The sequence below is a fragment of the Homalodisca vitripennis genome, chromosome 5 (genome assembly GCF_021130785.1).
Source record: "Homalodisca vitripennis isolate AUS2020 chromosome 5, UT_GWSS_2.1, whole genome shotgun sequence".
In the NCBI taxonomy this organism is placed as follows: Eukaryota; Metazoa; Arthropoda; class Insecta; order Hemiptera; family Cicadellidae; genus Homalodisca; species Homalodisca vitripennis.
Genome location: NC_060211.1, coordinates 32,486,041 through 32,492,040, shown reverse-complemented (window position 1 = coordinate 32,492,040; position 6,000 = coordinate 32,486,041). Strand labels below are relative to the sequence as shown.

At 30.2% G+C, this 6,000-nt stretch overlaps 1 protein-coding gene across 1 annotated transcript in view; it reads left to right on the top strand.

The window, feature by feature from the left end:
- Positions 1-3,435: 3,435 nt before the first annotated feature.
- Positions 3,436-6,000, top strand: part of LOC124363406 (mucin-5AC-like) — a 161,313-nt gene continuing 158,748 nt past the window's right edge. Inside the window, 1 exon segment of the mRNA XM_046818656.1 lies at positions 3,436-3,471. The gene's annotated coding sequence lies outside the window, so the exon portion shown is untranslated.

The window sequence follows — 6,000 nt, the reverse complement described above, 5'->3', positions numbered from 1 at the left end:
TGAAATTCAAACAATGAAAAATCACAGTTTTCTTAGATAAACACAAGGCAATGTCAAGTTATCCCACTGACCTAGATGAAATAGAGAATGTGAAGGAGACTCGGGAAACCAAGTAACTGATACCCAAGTTTGGTTATTTGGATCAGGATGTACTTTAGTGGGATAAAACTAGACCAGATTTTCTACAAACCTGTTAATTACAGAAGGTAAACTGCCCAATTATCAGGCTACCTGTCATTGATGGTTTTTGTTTTAATCTGTGCAATGAATACTATGTCAAGAAGGTACTCTTCAAGGTCAATCAATATAACATTATATATAATATAATAGTTTATTTTTGCAAGAGAGAGTACCTATATTGTTTGGTTCTTTGTAAGGCATTTAAAGTAAAATGTTGATCATAGCCATTTTAAATTGTTTTAGAAAACCTATACCGTAGGCATTTTTGTGCTTGGGATGGTTAACACTTATTTAATTTATGTATTTAGTTTTAATTTACCAAATCATTACTCTGAATTTGAACACTTAGTATTATTGTTTTCTTATAACTGATTACTTAATTTAACATTAAAGTACAATAACAGATAGTTTTGTTCCCATACAAATGTGTTACCTTCTACAGTATCACATATATTTACTCTTTAAATTTTATTTTATTTTTGTAATAAAATTGGAGAATTTTAATGAGTAACTATATTCATTCCATTGATAGTGGAAAACTATATCTTCAGATTTGAAAAATGTACTTTTTTCTCAGATAGTTAAAATAACCAACAAAATGTCCAAGTAATTTGAATAAAAAAATGAATTAAAACTATTGATGAATTTTGATTTTTATATGGTAAAAACCTTGTCTAAGCTACAATATAATAAATAAATAATAATTTCATTGTTGTATATATAATCACACACACACATACATATAAAAATGACATATATATTATACAGTCAACAATTTAAATATTTTTTAAAGCTTTTGCCCAAAGTTGAAAACATTCATAAAGAGATTTATGTGAAATGTATTTTATATTATATTTTGAAACGTTAATAAGAGTACATTATAATAATGAACAAAATTATTTAATAACCCAACAGGTTTTTCTCTGCTGATTTAAAAAAGATAATATCCTTGTTTCCATAAAAGTGATTCTGACTTTTGTCACTGTTCCACTAATTATTTTAAGCAATGCCAATTAAATTACACTATTAGTTTTAGTTTAATTGATTTCAAAACCTTATCCAACTAGTTTGATCTGAGAGCTCAATGCCGTGAAAGTTGATTATTGTGTAATGTGGTAATCAATTATAAAACTACTGGATTTATTTGACCTTGCTGTTACCAGATATGTAGGTTTCCAACAAATGGATGGAGATATATTGTCCAAAGCGTCTCTAAAAACTTCCAGAATAGTTGGTTTGAAACCAGTTCCAGAACATGTAGATTGTCACACCAATAACTTTCCCTATTTTTCTAAGTAAACCGTTTCTTGACTTCCTGGTTGTCAGATTAGGAGCTCTATGCATTACGTGCATTTATTTGAAGTGTTACATTACTTGATGTTCAAATTCAATTTCAAAATAAATTTCAATATTGTACAATAAAGGTACGTGGAATGGCATCAATAAATTACATACATAAAATACTACATAGACAAATATTCTTCCAATAGAAGTTAATGGTTTTAACAGTAAAAAATGTTTTCAAGTACTGCTTAAAAATCGATGGGATTTTTTTTTATTTTCTAAAATTCTGGGAACAAAAGTATTAACAATCACACCCACACACTGTAATCAAAATGTGCAAAGATTACAGTAATGTAATGCATATGATTAAATCAATGAGTTACACAAACAACTTTTTATTGAAAGGCTATTCAGATTATCATTTCACTGTGCATTTTCTATTCACTAATTAAATAATGTTATTCACTGGCAAAATTCTCTGATAATAAAATAAACTTTAAAAGAGTGTGTGAGATTGGTAACTAAACTATTTGAATTATATCCGTTAATGTTAAGTGGATATCAATCATTGACCAAATAAAAACATCAGTGTTAACTTCAGAGTAATGATTAGGAAAATTAAAATTATAATACAAAATTTTTAAAAATATATCCTAAGCACAAACACACCAAGGTAAAGGTTTGCTAAATATTTCAATGCCTCTCATAAATGTTTCTTCTTAAACACCCTGTACAAAATAATCAATAAAGGTACGCAATTTATTTTCAGTAGTCTTAACAATAATTTTATATTGAATGGACCTTGAAAAAGTTTCAGGTACTACTGTTTTTATTGCCAAACATCAAATATATTTTGGTATAATTATCTGGATCTTTATCTTGCAACTGAAACTGACTTTTGTGTTCCAAGTATAGATCATTACTGTGAGAATTTATATTAAACACGTTGAATGTATCGAAAATTAATTACAGGCCAGCTTGAGAGTATTAAATTTAAAAATCTCTACTTAAATGCGTTTGGAATAGTGTCCATTGAAGAAACTTTATTTGATTTTTTTTAATGATAAAGATCTTTATAAACATTGAAGGTTGTCCCTATCATTTAGATTGTAGTAAAGCCTTCCCATAAATGTTAGTCTGCTTAACAGATTTCCTAATTTAAATGGGCTTTCAGAAGGATAACTGTATCTATGGCATTTAAAGCATATTTTTAAAGGCTAAGTTGTTGGTGCCAAAACACTTGTTTGGAGGGAAAGTATCAGGAATTTTGATCTAGCCCTGTTAGATTGAGATGAAGGGAGACACAGGAAGCAACGCATAAATGTTCGGTAAGCAGGCTTTTCTGGCTTCGGGAGTTTTAGTAGCCAATAACAATATAAGCACATACTTATGAATAGACAATTAATAATTATATAGATTTTACTCTTTTGTATGAGTTTCAAAGGAAGCGAGAGGAATTAAAAAACCATTATATATTTATAATGATAGGTATAGGATAAATAATTTAAAATGGATTTGTAACGGAAATAACAACTGATTGAAGTTAACATAAATAAAGAAATAAATAGTAATGATGTTAACTAAAGAATAAGAACATTTACTTGTACACTCATAATATTGGTTTAATTTCTAATTTTATACTGTAATAGCTAATTTGGGAATGACTTTCTGTAGCTGTTGTGCAATAATAATAATATTATTTTAAATCACATATATGATGATTTCTTATGAAACTATAGACCAAATGATTTTGTGAAATGTAACAAAATTGCAAACATTATCGATGACTTGTATATTATTTTATAGCTATACACACACACTGGGGTAAGCAGTACAGGGATGGTTCACATTAACTGTAGGGTGAGTCGTAAGCCGGTCGTGTGCGTGGGGCACGAGTGATCACAAGGTCAGTACAGTCACCTGATAGCAGTGACCCCATACTATCAGTCACTCTCTCGCACAATGGACCACTCTCTATCCATTATATCCTACTGAAACTGACAAACGGTGAGTAATATTACTATTTGCATAAATTACTCAACTTTAAATTCACCCGGGTCTAACACTGATATGCATTTGATTATTGGGTATTGGTAGAATGTACAGTAACTTAACTGTCTTATCTGATGTGTTTGTTAATTTATGAAGGTAATTTTTGAGATTAGTTCAGATTAGAGTAGGCAAAAATTATAAATATTTTTTGCTCTAAAATTTTCAGTACGTGGCCAGTTTTATGTTTAAACACACTGACTGGGTTGATACACTCAGTTTGTACCACCCTAGGCCTGTAGCATGTAATTTAGGTGCGTTGTTCGTACCAGTGAGTTTGCTAAAAAAAGTTTCGCATCTATAAATTTTGTTCACAATAATTAAATTTAAATATAGAATTTGACATGTTTTAGCTCTTTTTAAGATGGAATCTAAGTTACAATCACAAAAATCGTTGTTGCCTTGATCAGTTGACAGAGTCTAAATTAATTATAACCATTCTTGAAGAATGGATCATAATCCTACAAATTAATGTTAGAAAAACCTACAAATTAATGTTAGAAAAGAATCTCCTTTATTTTCATAGTCTTCAAGAACAGAAAATTGTGTCATGAAAAGTTAAAACAAAATTGGATGCATTATAAATAAAAAAAAGTTTTAAACATAAAATTAGTACTTATCGCATGTTCTTTAGTAATTTTCTTGTCATCAACTCTTCTAGAGTATGAAAAACATGTTTGACATTTATACCACCTGTATGTTCACATAACACTTCTAGCCAATTTACTAACAGCAAAACAAATTTGTGATGTCTAGTGGATGTTTGAGGGAGACTGTGTGTGGACACCTAACCACCGTACTAAAGGCAAATTACAGATGGAATTTTAGTCACTATGTTGACAGAATACTGTGAATTAATAGCCAATATACTAATAGGGAACTTCTTGTGAGTGTTTAGTGGATACTTGAAGAATTCTGCATGTGATCATCTAAGTTTTTCTGTGAACAGAGGTTGCGAAAGCATATGTAAAATTTTCTTTATGGACCAATAACATAGATACATGCAACATGGGAAAAGGATCAAAATAATGAGGGAAAGGAATGTCTGAAAGGATGTTATACTACAATACTGACATCAATTATTTAGGATTGGTCACATAAAATTACGTGATACTGAGGCTGAGAAACTTCTACAACTGCAATGGTCAAGTTTTCCAAATCGCATGTACTTTTGGGTGTGTTGTCCTAAAGACCTAACAGACCACAGTAATTGGCCAGTAAAGTTATTTGAAATGGTATTCAATAAAAAAAAACCATAGTAAATAATAATTGAAATGATCCAATATTAGAGTCTGTGAAGATTGAACATCTATGAACATAGAAGATTGTTACATACACCAGAACAAGTGATATCTGTATCAATCAAAAAATTGAAAAAGTATTTAAAACAAGAAAATAGTGTGACCAGAAATTAACACAATTATGACTGCATAAATATTAGAAGAGGTTGATTACAGCTTGACTTTGGGTCAGTGGTGGACAGACTTCCATTTTTCTCTCAAATGTACCTGTCTCATTCATGCTGCATACTATTTCTTATTTTATAATTAGGTATCCTGAGTTTCTCACTAGCCTTATGAGCATGTAGCCACTGGGCATTTCACCCAACATTCACCAGAGACCCTCTAGCCCTTGGTTACTGAATGAAACACTTCATGTGAGGAATGAAATGACATTGTAATTTGTTGGTGTACTAATTTACTTTTATTTTCCTATGGTGAATTAGTGACTTTAAACCGATGTGTCACTTACAATCTGGTCAAACCTCATGGATGTCCAAGAGCAGGACATCACTAACCGCAAATTTTGAGATATTGTGGTAAAAGGTTGTGCTGTGGAGGGATTGACTGTTGGAATAGAAGTGAGCTTCCATAGTGTTGAATGCTTGAGTAGAGCTTGTCTCCCCTTCTTCCAAAGTTAAAATACTAAGAATATACCGTTCTTATAGAATCTCAACAGGAAACGACTCCCACCCTCAACCTTACCTACCCTGAATATCCTGTCATTCTAGAAATAAGTACAAAGGGTTTTTATTGGAACTAAAGAGCAATGAGGGGTTTTTCCTCACCTTCTTGTCCTAAGTGAACAAAAAATACACCAGCAATCTGTTTAATTTTAGTCTTAATAAACGATGCAAAGCCACTTCTCATAATTGATGTTATTGGTTAAACATGTTAAATTTCACACAAACACATAATAAGAGTTGTAGATAAAAAAAAAAATTGTGTAAACATATATTTTAGTTTAATTTTATTTGCTTTTGAGTTATGTTGTTCTTTAAATATATATATTTGAAACATACAACTATATATGCATTATACATTTGAAGAATTCAGTTTTACGTATATAAATATAATGCATTTCTCAAGATTAAGTTCCTAGCTCTGCAACAATAATTGATTACAACTTTTAGTAGTTATTTGTTCACTTTGCAGCATCGCGCTCAAACACATAATTCAACATTTTTCAAACTATCATTGAAGTCAT